This window comes from Pezoporus occidentalis, unplaced genomic scaffold (genome assembly GCF_034315485.1).
Source record: "Pezoporus occidentalis ecotype Australia unplaced genomic scaffold, CSIRO_AGI_Poc_V1 ctg71, whole genome shotgun sequence".
Lineage (NCBI taxonomy): Eukaryota > Metazoa > Chordata > Aves > Psittaciformes > Psittacidae > Pezoporus > Pezoporus occidentalis.
The window spans coordinates 2269301-2287659 of record NW_026916062.1 but is presented as its reverse complement, the minus strand read 5'-3'; the positions used below and the strand labels follow the sequence as shown (position 1 = coordinate 2287659).

General features: G+C 35.4%; 1 protein-coding gene and 1 long non-coding RNA gene across 2 annotated transcripts in view; both read left to right on the top strand.

Moving 5' to 3' along the window:
- The window catches only part of KCTD8 (potassium channel tetramerization domain containing 8), a 90104-nt gene that overhangs the window by 32029 nt on the left and 39716 nt on the right, over window positions 1-18359 (top strand). The window lies entirely within an intron of this gene.
- LOC134175985 (uncharacterized) lies at window positions 9837-11225 on the top strand. Its single transcript, XR_009969220.1, has 2 exons — window positions 9837-9903; window positions 10286-11225. It is a non-coding gene; the product is annotated as an uncharacterized LOC134175985 (long non-coding RNA).

Below are 18359 nucleotides of genomic sequence, written 5' to 3'. Positions count from 1 at the left end.
CAATGTGTCTTTCTTGAATAACAAGAATAAGGAGAGTCAGGTTGTGAATCAGTGGAATAAATCCCTGTACATTCAACAGAGACATAGGTGGAGTCCATGTTATAGCACTGCTACTCAGGCTGTCCTTGCCCAGCTGTGGACATGACCTGTTATGGGTGAGGGATCTGATGAGCCTGGTTGGCCAGTATACCTTTACAAGGCACTTTAATTCTGCATCATTTATTCAGCCTGATCATTTGATGGTGATAGCTTAAATCAGTAAGGTTTTCGGCAAAGTCCTCAAATTCATTAGAAATGCAAGTCTGTGTTGCTGGATATGACAGAACCTGGTAACTCATTAGTCACACCTGACAAGGAGTACTACTGCTACAGTAGGTGTTTGTGATCTTGACTCATTTCAAGTAAAAGTCTTCCACTTTTGAAAAACACAGGGGCATCGACACAGATTTGAAACAACAGCTTCTTTAATGGCTCATTTCAAGTAAAAGTCTTCCACTTTTGAAAAACACAGGGGCATCGACACAGATTTGAAACAACAGCTTCTTTAATGGCATCTTGCATATCACACAGAATAATCTGTCTAGTGATACACTCATCTCTTTTTTCAGGATATGCTTAAAACCAGAACTTTTTGCAAACTGCTGCAATGTGGCTAATGTTGCTTAACAATCTTCTGCTAGAATAGGGATATGATTTTCCCTTCTGAATATTTTTTTGAAGCAGTTTTTCCTCTTAATGTTAAGGGAGAGCATGTTCTGGTGGTGGATATGTCGCAGTCATTTTAGGAACTTGGTTGGCTAAGGAGGGAAGTGAATATCCAGACTTGCTACAGGTAGATTGGCAGCCTGTTGCAGTAGTACATCACAAGGATGTCAATGAAGTACTGCACAGGTGAATCACAGACCTTACAACATGTAGTTGAAGGAATGGGCAATGTAGCATTCAGTAATTCATCAGAGCTTGGTGGTGGGGCAGCAATACTGATGACAGTTTACTGATTTTGGGGAACTGAAATATCCAGTCCATAACAGATAATGTAGGCAGAAATGTAACTGATATGATACCATCTTATGCCTTGTTCTTCAGCGCAGCTGGCACAATAAATGCCTACAGTGGCAAACACGGGCAGTTGAAGAACAGCATGTTTTGGTTTGGGAATAATCTCTTTTGTTTCAAAATTATTGTTGAATTCAGAGAATTCTGAGACAAAATCCCATGATGCAGAAGCACTGATACTGAGCTGCTTAAAGCATCCCAGATATGCTGATCTAATTTCCAGGCAAGCACACTGTTTCAGAGACTGTGTCAGCCCTTTACATTGTGAGTGCTTGCTGCTTGTCATCAGAAGCACTGCTTCTGGGGAGCAATGCACACTCCTGCTGGTTCCGCTCATTCTTCTGCAGTATTACATGCTTTCTGGCAAAAAAATTGTGTTTGTAGAATGGGACGTATCTTGTAGAAGAAGCCAGCAGCAAACACGTGTGACTTTTTGTGGTTAGCAGTAGGAACAAAACCACACCAGCTGCACTTTCACACGCAGGAGCTATGTGATGTTATTTCCTCATAGGCCAAACAATATTCTGCATGCACCGCAGTGATATCTCATCTGGATATTCATACCTCAAGTAATTTAAGTGGCCTTTTATGCATATGTAACATTTTCTGCCTCCTGCTTTTATTTCCCTGTCTATATAGGAGTCTGCTTTCTTTTTCAGACAGAAAAACAGCAAGTCCAACATTACCACTACTGCTATTGCCTCTTTCTTTGCATTTATCAATAACAAGATTTCTCTTCACCTCTCTTTCCTTAGTCCTTGCATCTCTTCAGAAACCCATCAACAGCCTGACATAGCAAACACATTCATTCTTAAAACGTTGTCTCTTTATTGTTCACTTACCTGATTACCAGCTAGCAGCCTGTCTGGTTTTGTCCATGTGTCATTTCTTGACTGGCACTGAAAAAGCATAATGTTGGCAATAGATATATTTGTTGCTTACTAATTGCCTTTTGTAATTCTTTGAAATTTGTTTTTTTTTGTTTTATAAATTAATGAAAAAAATATAGTAGTTCTGTGAATATTACTGAAGCAGCTTTTTTTAAATGCTTAGCCAACACCACCAGTAAATCATTACTATAGCTGGGCACGTGCTCTGCATTAAAAGTAACACTATCAAATGAAAGAATATGCAAAATATCAACATAGGTATATCACCAGCAGTGATCTATATTGAAGTATGTAGATGACAAATCTTGCCACTGGAAACTTGCTGTTTCTAAATAACAATACTTTCAGAAGATATTACACATGCTTTTTTGAATTGTTGCTACAGGAAGCAGATTATTCCACCTGGGTATCATGTAGGCATGGTTGTTTGGAAATGCTCTGAACTAAACTCAGTGAATTTTTCTGTTTAGATGACTAAAGATACATGGATGATTTTACTTGTTGACAGTCCTAGTTGGGAGTAGCTAGTGGTTTCTGTTTCCAAGAAGTATATAATGAATAAAAGGAAAGGTTCTTGTACAAAAATTGTGAGATTCTTAGGGAAATTTGCAAAACATAAAGGTTTAGTGATTTAAGTCCACTCAAGAATTAATTTAATTTATGGTTTAGAAAGCTGGAATGCCAAGGATATTCAGTTTAGTAGCTTCAGAGATGAGATGTAAGCTTTAGTGACACAATGGCACTAAAGAGCAGTTTACTAAATCATTTCAACAACAGTTTCTGCTTCCTTCATGAACTACATTTATAAAGATTTAGTTTTCATTCTGTTACTTGAATACTGTATTATTTTAGCACTTCTAGAGATGTCTTTTTTACTTGTGACCTTTTTGTTATATCTTTCAATATGTAAGTGTGAATGAGCAGAATAGGGAGAGAAATGGAAAGTACAAAGGAAACAGAAAGTTCAAAGCTTTCACGGAATGCTTTTTGGTTCTTGAAGTCTTTCAAGTATAAAAGTATCATGAAAATTAATTACTTTCTGATGCTAAAACATTATTAAGAAATAATAATGGATAGCACAATATACAAAATTTAAACAACAGTGATAATATATTAGTAATATCTAAAATATTTTTTTAGAAGCAATTTTTCAAACATGTCCCGTTATTTTGTTCTTTATGTACACAGATATAATTTTCGTGTTCTGAAATACAGACTTGCAAGTGAGAATTGATGGTTTTGGTGCTATGATATTGAAGTTGGTGCTATGAACATATGATTTTTGTTGTGTATGAGATTGTCCATTCCTCACTTTTTGCTACATACTAGCATGTATATCTAGTAATGTTCAAAGACATGCTTATGGTTTGAATGTGTTCATGGTGAATCTTCACACTGCAAACTTTAGGATACCTTCAAGTATGTAACCTGGGTAAGGTTCCAAGCATCTGTGTTTAATTCTATATAATCGATGGAGACAGGAACATCTAGATGAACCTGGAAGGACAGAAGTTGCATACCTATTTTAAGATCATGACATTACCTCCTTTAGTGTTAACTTGATTTCAACTGGAAGTGCCTTTATTTGAGAAATAATTTTGCAAACTGTGTATTTTCCCTAGAATTTGCTACCTCTTGTCCAGAAGAAAATGTCTCACCAAGAAAAGGTAGATGATTTTGTTGGCAAGTTATAAACTATTTATTTTAAAGCCAACATTAAACTTTACCTACCTAAAATACTTTTGAAGTAACTGTTATTCACAGATCCTTTGTAATATATTTTTGACTTGTTCATTAAATTTTAAAATATGATAATGTTTTATGTTTAAAAACGAGAAAACTTTGAGACACCAAAGCACATCAACGGTGTCCTGAAAAGAGCTGTGAAAATAATTCATAATTTATTTGCTGGATTTTCCTCCCCCCCCCCCCCGAATACTTCACATAGAACACTTTCCTAGTATCAAATTTTCAGGTGTTGAGAAGTGGGTTAGTTTTAAGTTCAAAGTCTTTAGTCTTTAGTCTTTTTTTTTTTTTTTTTTTCTAATAGTTACTGAATTACAAACACTTGACATGTTTGGATTGATAAGATCTTCTTATCCCTTGTTGTAACTCTGTACACCACTCTTCTTGTAGAAATGAGAATAAAAAATATTTATTCTTAGGCATTAGCATCTCAGTTTTCATGATTTCCTGTCTGGAGTTCTGAGGTCCATGACCAATGGTATTGAAATTCTTTCATTAGAGAATGTTCAATAAAAATAGAATATAATATCTTTTCCCCTAAAAATGAGTAAGTGCTATAATGTTTGCAGCAGTGAAAAAGAGTGTGAAGTGTAGGTATTTATAAACTTAGAACAAGTTTGTTATTGGATCAATGACAACATGAAAAGTAGAAGAAAACAAAAAACTATAATCAAAAGCTAGAGACTAGTAATGGGGAACTTCAAATGCTTTTATAGAGTTCAGGAGAAACAGAATTTTTCATCCTCATGTTTTTGTCATAGTATGAAAGAGAACCCTTGGTCTGAGATGTTTATTCTCACAGAGCAGTGGTGCTGATTAAAGTCTAGTCATTTGTAGATAAGCATCTGACCTTGAGAATGATAAGCAGTCTCCTGGTCGTAAATAATATTGCTATGTGCTTGAAAGTTTTAAATGGCAATAAGATGGTGAAGGATATTAGCGCAGTGCAGAACAAAAAAAATCACACCCCTTTCTCGTTTGATCGTAAAAATATGTAAATATGTAAAAATATTTGTAAGCTCTCTAGCTCTAAATATATAGTTATTTAAATCGTATGTATCTTTTATCAGACACCTACTTTTATTCAGAAAACTGGGCACATAGTGTTTGTTCCTGTGCAGTGTTTCCACTACGAGTGTTTCCACTTTACCACCAATCAGAGATTTATTTCTTTTATTTGTTTTGTTCCAAGTGCTCAGGGGTAAAGTGGGAAATAATTGTTTCTTTCTTCAGCTACTCAAAAAGCTCTGATTTCAGGGGCAGCCCATCTGCACGGGAAAGCTTGTACAGACCAGTAGTTTGCACTTAATACCTTAATGATGATTACAGCACCACCAAGGATAGTTTCTAACATAAACTAACCCTGGTGTTCTTGAATATGTATAATCTTACAATACAAAATACCCCAGATGACTGGTGATCAGAAAAATCAGTAACACACACAGTACTTGTTCCTTTGTGAACTGCTGGGAACTTCTCTGTCCTCTTTATTTTGTACTGAGCCCACTTAGTTTCACAGTTGGTTTAAATAAATAAAGAAATAAAACCTCCTGTGATTAAAGGTTACAGGTTTGGAAATGTGTCTGTACTTACTACAACAGAGTATTACCCAAGCTTCTGTGGCTGTGTAGTTGCCTAACTATTGAAAACTTGATGTCTCTGAGTATTGATATTGAGGTTATATGTAAAAGCCCTATTTATGACTTGAATTCTGTTGTGCTTTGCACCATTGCAGATGTATACTTTGTTTGTTTGCATATGCTACTTTAATATTGTCAAAACAATGCAGTTTTTACTCAAACTTTTTCTTTGATGTAGGTGACAGAGATTATTCCATCATTAAAGAAACATTCAGGGTGGAAAAAACCCCAATGCTTTATATACCTTGTTTCTGTTTTCAGCTGCTTGTTTTTGTTGTGGCTTTGCCTGCTATAACTAAAAGCATAGTGTTGTCAGCCTAATTATTCGATACACCTCTTTCCATTTTCTGTAATTTTCAGATTAAAGCACATGAAAAAGCTTTCCTTCTCTAGGATTTCATGACACTTCATTTCTTGCCCCTAAAGCCAAATTCGCCATTGTGAATAAGCTTATCTGCCAACAGTGAATTGTCTGCCGGTCTGTCTATCTCAGCTATGTTTCCTAGCTTAATTGCTGTGAGTCAGCAGTAGGAAATTAGAAACACACTCCATAATGAACAGAAGCTGTCTGTGAATACTGTCTCTTTGAAGTACAGTTAAGACTTTACAAGTAAAAGCTGTTTTTTATGCTTTATTTTTTAGGACCATGCTTCCATTCATATGTTTTTTTCACTGTCAAAACTTAGTGGCTTTCCATATGTAACAGGTCATAGCTAGGCAAATGTTGTAACCTGTAAATAATGATCTTATGTTTCAAAATCACTGAGATTTGTAAACATGAGCTGTAATTCTGAAAATTCTGATTATTCTCCTGTCCAGCTTTTCCTATGTGCAGTATTCTTGTGCAGTTTTGGAAATGTTGCCTTGTCAGCTCAAGTGGTCAGAGTGAGATTGAGACAAAGTTTGTATTCCAAACATAATGGCAGTGATATATTATACAGTGACACATTGTTTTATATCACAATGATTAAATGTATGACTCAGACATGATCCCAAAGATTTATGTACAGTATAAGTAAATTTAGGTTTGCACGTAAATCTTCCCAGGATTAAATAATAAAATTTAGGTGCTGATTGCTAAATATTTACTAACTACCAACAAAGTGTCTAATTGATAAACCTAATTTAATGATATGCCACCCCTTGATTTTTCCCTTGCTTAGGGCAAAGACAAAGAAATGTTACTGAACGAAAGATATTGTTGTGTTGTATTTTATTGCTAAATTAGCAACAACTGTGCTATGGCTGGTTGTTCTAATGAGTTAAAGTTTTACTCTGTCTCGATGACAAATAATGAATCTAAGCATTACCTTGAAATTATCTTTTTTGCTTTTCCCTTCTCTTTTTATACTTTGCCCTTACTTAATTTGTTTGGTGTCAAAGGCGCAGAGTCAAAGCAATTAGAATTTGACGTGTTTTCAGTGCATTACATATTCACAAAGACAATATGAACAAGTATTTATATTCGATTAGGTCTGAAGCTTGCAGAAAATGGTTCTTATCAGGTAGTTATGCTAAGCATTGAAACAAGATTTTCAGGCAAAATATATGAACAAATTGAAAGGTGCTGCGGATAATATTAGTCTGCATTTTGTTTAACTTGCACAGTGTATGAGTAAAATCTGCAAGTGTAGAGATTCCTCTTTTGGGATACTATTGGATAAGGAATAATTCTGTGTTTTTTTTGAGATATGAGGGTGTTGCTGGATGCACCCTTTGTCATATGATTTCAGTCCTTTGTGTCCCAGTTTTTTCATCTGTAAAGGAGTTGTACTGATTCTGATACTTTCATGAAGTGTTTTGATACCTGTTTATAAGGTGATGACTTTTAAGTGCCACATGCAGTTAGTATTCTATTCTAACATTCATTAATATATACCTTTTTATTAAAAGAAAAATAATCATGTAACATTTTATCCACCCCAAATTCTTTGTGAAGTCCCAGGATATACCAAGAATCCTCACTCCCCACCCCATCTTGGTCTTTTTTCTCCAAAAATCAAAATCAAACTCCTGGATTAATATGATTACTCAGAATTTAAGCTTTTCTGTTAGATTTTAAAATGATTGCTATCTTTTGTAAGTTAGAAAGAAAAGATTGACAAGTGCACCCTTCTTACTGTCATGACTTTAAAGCCAATGTTATTATTGCAGACTTCTCTTTTTAATTTTGATGCTTGAACTGATATTATTTATTTAAAATTCTTTGTCTACCCACATTAGCCATTAAGTACCTGACTCCCCAGCACAGTTCACCTTTGTGGATTTATGTCCCCTTATGTTTCATAGACGAGAGAGAACCATAAAGTTCACCTGCTGCGTAAGTTTATCTGTTAAAATATACTAGCATAGCTCTATCATGTATGGATACTCTATGGAGAATTGAAATATTCCATGTTTTCATAATCCAAAATGGTCAAACCACTGTGGAAGAACAGTAGTTATTGGGGAGTAGATATACCTTTGGAGAAGAAGACACTTTCAGACTATGAGAACTACTGAGGTATGTGTATAGCCATATGTCTCATTCTGTAGAATTGAAAACGCTGGGTTAAATTTCCCTATTGGAAATTTCAAGCAGCCTGCCCCAAACTGAAACTGAAAACCCTGCTATGAAATTATGAAATTCTTACTGAACTGAAGCTTACCTGGAAAACAACCATATTCATGCAACTTCTGAAACTCAGGTGTTTCAGGAAGACTTGCATGCAGATGGAAACAGAGCTGGATACATAGAGAGAGAAGAATGGTATAAAGAAGAGTTCTTGCAAACAAGATCTAAACCTGAAGAAAATGGCATTCCATAAACCCTACTCAAAATCAAGGCTGTTACACACCATCCTATAAAAGAGAGCAGAGGAAACCAAGTCATCACAAACTCCTGTGATGAGTGAAATAGTAAAAACTGCAGGTTCTGAAGTCAAAGGAGGGCTTTTCCAAATACAGTAAAATTTATTTGAATATTCCATTAATGTCGTAATACTGTCTCATTTCATTCTGGAGGCAGATGTGAAAATAAACCAAAATCTTGAACTGGCACAATACTGACCCTCACATTTTTACTGAAGTGAAAGGAGCCCAGTCTCCTTTTCTTGGCAACTGTTTAAATGCCAGACTCAGTGCTTTATAATGAGGTTTCATTATATGTGCCCTCTTACTCAGGCTGGGGTTCAGATCAAAGTATTTGTTCTTTTACAGTCTGTTCTTCCTGATGTCAAAATGTGTCCATTTGGCTCTACTCATCTTAATTGGCTCTCCTGAGCTTCAGTTGCCTGCAAGTGCCACAAAGATAACTTTTTATGGTCAATATGTGGAAGTTTGAGGTATTAAAAAAAAGAAAAAAAGGCTGGTTCCATTTGCTGGCAATTAAGATAAGGTTATTCATGCATGTAATCAACTGCTTTTTTTTTTCTTATTCTAATTATCAAAGGTCATTTTTAGCATCAAAGTCCTGAGTATCTCCATAGTCACTGACTTTCCACAAAGTCAGTGAAGTTCACATCCTCACAGGCAGTGATCAGCAGTGCTTAGTGAATAGTCCCAATGCTTTCGTTTAACCTCTCAGAAGGATAAATCTTCCCTGAAAAGGGAATATGCATTCAGGTCCATTTCTGTGTCGGTTTTTTCTAACTTGAGAATTACTCGGAGTACATCAGAAATGAGTGATGAATACATGAGCAAGACATATATTACTTTGGGAAGTTTTCCAGCCACTAAAAAGAATAAAGGCAGCCCTGCTCATGTGTTCATCAATTCCATCTGCTACCCACTGATAGACCTCTGGGATTTGTTTCAGAATAAAATATTAGTGTAATGGACAACACAGACACAGTGCATGTATCTAATGAATTATAAAGAAGCATCATTTGCTTTATAGAAAAATTATAGCAAAAGGAAATTGCTTTATTATCATAAATCAATGTTAATAACAGGAAGTGTAATAAGATTAAATGAGATATTAGAGTTGCCATTCTTGAGTATCAACAAAATGTTTTGCTTGTGTTGAGGAATGCTGCAGTAGGGTCCCTGTCAGTGGGACACAATTTGATAGGCATTACTGGCTGGCACTATTACATACATTTTTTTTCAAATTTCTTCTTAATGTGTAAGTTTTCTGTCTTTGGAAAAATCCTGCTAGTTGTTGCTCAACTTTGATCTCCATCTTACAAACTGAACAAAAATCTGTTTTGGAATGATCCATGTATGGTAAAATGTATGGTTTTTCTTACAGCCTTTTTCTAGTTTATACTTGTAATTTCATAATCTATAGAAATACTGCAAAGAACTTGTAACAGCCCTAATTGAAAAAGGTGATGTTTGTGGCCATTTCAGATAGTTAGGGTATTCTATGTGGCAACCTAAGGGTTCTCCTTAAAAGAGATTCCCCATCTGACAAAAAGCTGACTGATGTACAGCTAAGAATTAAATCTCAAGTATTATAAAAAAGAATTAGCTATAAAATAATGTGTACTTTATTTTTTAGAATGCATTGCAAATCTTCATATTTATTTACAAGAAGCAAAAACCAAGCCTTTGTGGGTATACTTTCATGTAAATGTGTTTCTGCAGGTGTTTCTGCGTGTATGTGGAGACAATTAGGATGAACCAAGGAAGAGAGCTGATTTTGCATTTTCTTGTTAATATGGCCCACAATAATTTTATGTTTCTTCATGTAGTTAGTTCATTTATCTTTTTCTGGTTCCAGTGAATTGAGAATACTTTACGGTAAAATTTCAACATTTCAGGGAATCAGAGGTATTGTAGAAAATCACCGTGCTTGGGAAGGGAAGAAGGGGGAAGGCTGGGAAAAGTCCTACAGGAATGCTCAAATGCTGGGAACCAGCAGATGACTGAGACACTGTTAAGTGAAGACAGCACACAGGAGATAATTATCATAGTGTCTTCATAGTCATGTTGGAGTGCAAAATTTGCACATGAATAGGAATAACTAAGTGTGCAGCCTGCAGCTATGGTTGATCACTGTCTCCAGTAGATCATAGGATAGATAAAGAGTTTGTTGCCTAAGCAGTCATGTCTAGAAATGAGTACTGTTTTTTTCTTTCATGGATGTCCAGATGTCTTATTAGCATCCTAGAATCCAAAAGACCAAACTGATTGATTTAAAAGTGGATATGTCAGTCAAAATATATGAAGAATTATGCTCTGTTTAAATCAATTTTGGAAGGAGACTAAGTACTTCTATTAGAGATTCAGGGGAACAATGATAGTTGCTTTTTATAAAACACACTATGAAAGAAGTATTTCATACATACTCTGGAACCTTGTGTAAAAAACTACTGATTAATGAATTACAGGGAAGTTAAAAGAGATTGGTACCAGTATAACTGAGGTCAGAAACTGGTCATAAGATGTTTTAAAACATTGTATTTAATAATCTTAGTTTATTCACGTGTTATTTATACCAGGAACTATATCTGCTTTTCTCTTTACAGAATACCCAGAAGAGTATGGCCTGGACTGTGGGGTTCAGAGCCATTACTATTCAGTGGCGTAGAGGCCTATTATCAATTTAAGGCTATTTTAGCAGCCGTACAGACATCATGCCTTCATCACAGGTGACAGAATATCAGTCTTAACACTGTGTCTGTGCTTCTAACCTCAGAAGTGCTGAGGGCTTTCCTATACCTCGTTAACTGTGAATAATTTAAAGTTGCTGACAGCTATCATCATTTAGAGGGATGAACCCAGTTCACATCAAAGCAAACATTGGGAGAGTTCAAGGAAGCCTTTGCAGATTCTCTGTGAAAGCTTAACTGGATTTAATGTACAGAATGAGAGCCAAAATTTTATATTTGATATTAGCTTGATGTCTTTCTGTTGCAACTATGCAAAAGCTTTTTTGTATCAAAACATAAGTAAACTTTTAATTATATATATTATATTATTCAACAAAATGAATCATGCTAGGATTGCAAGATGTTTCATCCGTAAAGAAAAATCAGCTCTGGAGAGAAAGCTTTGTTGGGTGGGAGAAGAGCATTGTCCATAGTTACACGTTGCTTACATGAATAATTTTTAAGTCAGACTCCTTTTTATTGTGTCCTGCATCTTAGCGAATACTGTATAATGAAAAATACAAGCTTTTTGGTTATAGCTTTTTCCTATGGTAGATGCAGCTAAGAAGCATTTTGTACTGAACATTGGTCTATTGGAGAAACACAGGGACCATGTTCCTGGGCACAGCTTCTCCTGAGACACACCATTTGGTACTATCTGCTTCCTAGCATGTTTGGGCTCAGTATGGTTGATGAGGAAAGGAAGTAATAAGAAGGAATATAAGTACATATGAGAATATCCTCATCTTTTACTCCCTTGCCTTCATAACTTCAGTCACAGCAGTTGATAACCTGCTTGGATTTACCCTGTAGACCAAATAAATGTTGAGCTGCTACAAGAAAGGAGACATATCCCAAGGGGCATGTAAACACCTAAGAAGAGAGGAAAGTATTAACTGGAAACTGTCTGCTACAATGACTGGTTTCAATTAGAATGTAAAACTAGTATTGCCTTGTCCTGAAAAATAAAAAAATAAACCTGACTTTTAGGGATAAAGCCCACAGAAAATATTTAATTTAAATGTCGTTAGATAAAGTATGTTAATAGCATAATTGCACAACAGCATTGCATTTTTAATTCCTCAGGTACGGTTAGGGGAAATACATATGCTTTGGAAGTATTTGAGGCCAAGACAATAAAATCAACTTTAGTTTTAATAATTGATTTGCTATTGTTAAGGAAACATTTTTCCCCATGCTTTGATCTCCAGTGTAGAATTATATTAAAGGATAAAGAGAGTAGAAATGCAAAAATAAAATAGTGATTCTTAGCAGGCAGAAAGGAGAAGATGAGCAAGTTGGGCAGTCCCAATTCACTGTATCACTGCTGGCTTAGTCTGCAGAAGTACGAATTTTCCTAGTTGTAGCAGCAGCCATATAGCAGTTACTCAGATTTAGAGCTGCTTTACTGCAACTCTTTCTTAAAATGCATTGGTGCTTTTTAGTTTATCATCTTCTTCAATCAACAATGCTGCTATATATTTTTGTTGGTATAGCATTAACCTGCGATATAACTGATGGTGGAAATCTGTCTGGCACTGTCCTATGAATACACACATACCAAACCAACATGGTAGGGACTCAGCTGAAGGAACTTGCTCTCTGGTTGTTCTTGCAAAAGATGTGCAGAATATGAAAGGGCAGCATTAACCTTTCCTGTAGTTTTTAGTAAGTGACAAATGATTAAAAGGTACTATATAGGTAGTTCTGGGATGCACAGAGAATAGTAATATGGTTAGAGATATAAGCAGAGTTTGAAACAACTCCATGAATAAAAGTTAAAGTTATACTGTTGTGATTTCTATGTCAAAAGATTATCCATGATTATGATTCCACAGAAACTTTCCAGTTGCATGTGAAAATTCTTGGGTTTTAAGAATATTTTTTTTTATTATTAGTTGCTTCAAATTAATATAAAAATCACATTAGATGTATCTGCATATTATTCACTATACAAGGTCCATACAGGAAAAAATGCACATCTTAAACTGTAATTTCAGGATGTGTGTATTTTGGCAAGTACTTCTTGAAAAACAGTTACATAGTCTCATTCTCTATTTTCTTCTCCTTGGTTTCATTATTGACAGATAATTCCAACAATAATACCAAAAATAAGGAACAGAAGCAGTCCAGGTAGGCTGTTCATGATGTTTTCCAGCAAAAATAAATTCAGCTAAACTGTCTGAATTATGAAAAAAATTGAATATATTTGGAAAATGTACACTTACGAATGCTTCATTGTCTCAGAATTATACCTGCATTTATAATGTGTATATTCTCTAATGAATATTTAGCTCTGTGATTTCAGCCACCCAAAAGTGTCAATCTGCACTAAATCTGAGACTAAAAGCACAAGGTCACTCTTTTCTCTTGGACTCAGTCAGATGTGGCTGTGTTCATAAATGAGCACATTTAGTTTGTTCCTCCTATGATACAACCTACTATTCTTCTGAGCATCTACAGGAGATAATTTTGTACTCTGCTCATTGTAAACTATATTTTTCCTATAGTACAATCTTTCATTCATTCTTCCTTAATGTTTTGTCACATCTGACAGATACTCTTTAATTGTAAGCTTATTCAATAACAAAATTGCTCTCAAATAGCATCCAGCAGTGACTTGCTCTCCCTTTGCTTGCTCTATTGCATATTTTGCTGTGTTTTCTCATTATCTTTAAAGTCTTTCTCTTCATTGTAAAAGTTCATATCATAAAATCTTTTCTGACATAAGAAGGCACAGGTACAAGGGGCTGTACAGAAAAAATGAACATACATTGTTGCTTTTCTTAGAAAAGTTTGAGCATCTCTGGGTTTCCATTGAAGTTCCGCTTGAGGAATAAAGCTGCCCTACTGCCAACTCCAGTAAATATTTGATGGATCTTTTGGGTAGGCAGTTACAGAGCCTCTGTCCTAAAAATGCAGAACCTGTATTTACTGATTGTCTTGGAAGGTTTTCATTGCCACTGTGAGCTGTCTCATTTGCCTTGAGGATAAAGACTATGCTGATGTTTGTATCTTATTTAGAAGGATGACTTGTCCTTTCTTTCACTTAGTCATGGAACCAAAAATTGCCTTTTTCCTTATCGTCTTCCCAATTTCCTTCCTCTTTTTTTAGTATAGCTGGAGATGTACTTTTCTCCCAGATTTCTCTACACAGGAACATCTGAAAGGGTCAGGTATGTTTACACTGGACTGTTACAAAGAACCAGTATTTTAACAAACCCAGGATGCAGTTTGCTTCCCTTTTGAATCCTTCAGAAAAATCCATGTCCTTTCAATGACCTTCTGAAGGCACGGCATGCAGCTAATGTGCACCTCAAGCAACATCTGTTAGGAGATAGCAGAAAATTCACTTCCTTCTCCCTTCCCAAGGATCATCTAAGCAGTCCAGAAACTTAGAGCAAAAATGCAGAAAGAACAGCTGTGTTACTCAGTGTCAGAGCTGCTGTTCTTCCCAGATGTGTGTACAAAAGAAGATACTGAGATTTTTCCCTTTCTGCAGCTCTGTGCAGCTTCACAAAAACCAGGCACCATCTGACCCACAATTGCTCTTTGAAATATATAATGTAAAGTCCTAAGAAGCTGCCACATATTTATTTGAAATGTTCATGTGTGCCTCCTGAAACATCTAAAAGCAATGGGTGATGCAAGTCTGCATTGAAAGAAAAGAAAAACCTATAAACATTAAGATGGTTTCATTATCAATTTGTGTTTTCCCACAAATATTTTGAATACTTTTAATGATGAGCAAGTAAGGCAGGCAGCTTTGTCATCAGATTGACCACGGTTCTTTAAGAAAAAGGAGGAATCTTTCTTATCTATTTATGAAATTATTCATGTGATTAATGTTTAATTAAATTTCTTCATGGAACTTCCCATTTTATCTCACTGTAGGTAATAATCATCTTTTCTACTCAGAGGTAGGGAAATGACGGTAAAACTGAACAGAGAAGACCTTGCCAGATTCAAAATGCAGAAGACACCCAATAGATGCCTAACTTTAAAAAAAAAATTGAGTTTCAGATATTTATTTTTTAAATAAGTACTGTTAATAGGGTAGCATGGAAAAGCTGTTTCTTGGGTAGACATCAGTGTGGTAGCATCACTGCAGCTGCTCATATATCCATTCAAGAACAGCAGGCAAACTTTTACTGTGTTTCATTAAAGCATTTCAGAAGGACTGATAAAACAAAAAAATCCTAAAAGTATAAAGATTGCTCTGAAGTGAGCTAGGAATATGATCTTTCCTGGGTGTTTGTGACAAGCCTTGGCAGGGACAAAACATGAGCATGAATAAATATATAATGCTTTGGTTCCAAAATAACTTTATATGAAGAATTGGTGTAGCTTAAAGTGATTTGTTCATTTTCTCTGCTTTATATACATCTAATAGGAATAGAGAATAATATTTTGCATAAACAGATTAATCATAGTTACTTTTTCTAATATATCAACATTGAAAGTCCATGGATATCCAATGAAGACTCAGTAATTATTACATTGCAATCTAACTTTCTGAAATTTTGGATGTTTACATAATTACATGGCAGTTTCTAGATGGGATGAGGCATTTATTCGCAGTTTTATTTAGAGAATAATTTCAGAGATTCTTTTGAAAATTTTTGTCTCTTAAAAAATTTTGAAGTAGGTAAAAGAGAAGGAAATCATAAATGGAAAACAGCTGAATTGCAAGCAAAACCATCACTCCCAAAAGTCCACCATCCTGCCTGGTAGTGTTTGTGAGGGTTTCCTTCCAGGCTAGCAGAGCTCTATCCATTTTTGACCCTTCTCTTGAACAAAGATCTCTTTAAGAGCTACAGAAGAGGTAATCCTTTGTTACTTAAATTGAACTAGTTGCTGATGCTTATGTCCTGAAGACTTAATTCAGATTCAGGACTGGCATTGTCATAGTTTAAAAACCAAACTGATGGATCAAAATGTTACAACTAATGTTCAGCTCTAAGAACACAAAAATATTAGTACTGTATACAAATACCTTTAAATGCCCATCATAGTTATTTCAAAACAGAGTTCAAACTTAAAATTGAAATAAGTTGTATCCTTTTGGGTATATATTAATTTCTTAACTTTCTGTGACTTTTCATATTATTGCAAAGTTAGTTTCTAAGCATTATTTTAATGAAAACCTCTTTAAATCTATACATTACTGTTTAAAACTTATACTTGTCACATACTATTGTATATATTTGAGATGAAATTATATTCTTTTTAATTCCCATTTGTGTTGCAAGATCTAGAATGTAGTTCAGGCATGACATTTTAATCATCTGATAGAAGATTTATTTTTCATTAAAGTGTTACCCATCAGCAAATTGACTAAATCCTTTATTGACCTTTCTTTTTAATTTTTTTGAGGTTTCAGAGGCTTTAATGTGTTGCAGTTCATCATCCCTATCTTCCAAGATCAGATTCATCTGACCTTTACTCTGTGTTTAACGTTAGTTCTTTGATTCAAACAATCACGTATTGTGAAATACTGCTTTAACTTTTTTTTTTTCCTGTCAGTCAAAGGTAATATCTGCAAATTATATTGATAAGAAAGTACAGGTCTTTAATTTGTTCATGTTCATAGTGTTACTATGTTAAGATGCTCTCTATTCTGCTTCTGCAGAGTGAAATGGGGTTTGGAATAGCTGTGTCATGAAATAACCTGAGGCTGAGATCCAAGAGTTGCTCAGTCTTGTCTTACATTGGTAAGACAGTCTGACATTAGATTGCTGTTGTTAATTTTTCAAATTACTACACACAGTTAAATTCCTTGATTGTTTTACAGAGGGTAGTGAATTCTGTCAGACAGTATTTTGATGGATCTTCAGGTGAAAACTACAGTCTACTGATATAACAGCGAAGTCCATTCAAAGGTGTGCCATTCACTCTGTAGCTTTTGACAGAAAAAGCAAGTCAGTCTAAATTTTGTACAAGTATTTCCTTTTCCTCCTTCCCCTGTTATCAATAAAAAAGTCTATAATACAGAATGAACAAAAGGAATTGGGTTGACAAATTACTTTTGTGTTTGTTGTTCTGCATCCTGGTTATCAGGCATTAACTTCACTGCAGTCACAACTTCTACTGTTGTCTGCAGCAATGACTTCGAGTGAATTCACACATAGCAGTAGCTCTATTTTGGCCAGCAGCCTCTTTGTAGTTAGCATTAGTTTAGTTCTCATTCTGCATTGCAGCACAAAACTCTCGTTCCAGGTCAGGCTAAAAAACATCTTTTCAAACTTCTCCCCTCTGACTGGGTATCCACAGCCACTCTTTCAAAGAGTTCTTGCAGAAGAATCGTGTTGTTGTTACTATTATTATTATGATGATGATTTTGATGAAATGTGAAACCAGTACTCAGTCCTCTATTGCCACTTGCTCTTTCTCAGGCATTTTCAAGCTGTCACAGCCATGTGCTACTTAGCATGGGAAGGAGAAAGCTGGTCTGATGCTGTGTTAAGCCTGAAATACAGCAAATGAAGTCTTTTAGGCTGCTGAAATAAAAGACTGTCCAGTTCAGTCTAAACAGGCACTTAGATCAGCCTGGTTTGATTTTGTACGTGATGAGAAACAGTGGATCTGAACTCAGCAGTGAATTTAGGTATCTTCAGTCACCAATGAGAATTTTTGGCGTGAAGCTTTGTATGGAAATACTGCCACTGTGTTCAAGCCCCATTTTCGTGGGGTAGGAAAATTCCTGAAGCCAGTCCAGCTCTATCATTAGGCATGTATAAACACACATTAAAATGTTCTACTTGCAAGTCAGAACGAAGCATGGACAGTCAACAACTCACTAGAACCAGGGAAATGGCAAACAGAGGAACATGGTTATTAGGGATTTCTGAGAATATTTGTTATGATTGTCCTCCGAGCTCTCCACATCTGAAGCATCTCTCTGGAATATAGAGAAGCAGTATCCCTAGCTTTGTCCCCAATCATCCTTAAGGTGTACCTTGACATTGCTATTTCTGCAGGTGAGATTAGATTCCCCCCAGCTTCCCTTCTCTTGCAGAAGCTAACTTTCTGTGGTAAAGAGAGTTTATCTAGGTAGTGGTCAGGTGTGATGGTATCCCAAATGAATCTAATTATGGGTTGCCTTACCATACATATCTGCATCTAGATATTGTTGACACTACTGTCCATTTAGCTAAATGTTAAATTGAAAGTGGGAAAGGATTAATTGTAGAAAGTCTTTTCAGTTCACTTGTAAACTTAATGCAACAGCAGTGCTTTTAGAATATAATGCTTGCAGACAGGGGTTTCAAAATTACTCAAGGGGAAGCCTGGGAATTGCTTAAAAAATAACTACAAATCATCTGCTTTGTTGTAAAAGCAGAGTTTCTGGTTTTTTTTAATTCTCTGAAATTCAACCTGATGGTTCCAGAATTACTTGCAAATTAATTCCACTGTGGTTTAGCATCATCAGTGGGAAGAGGAGTGTGAAG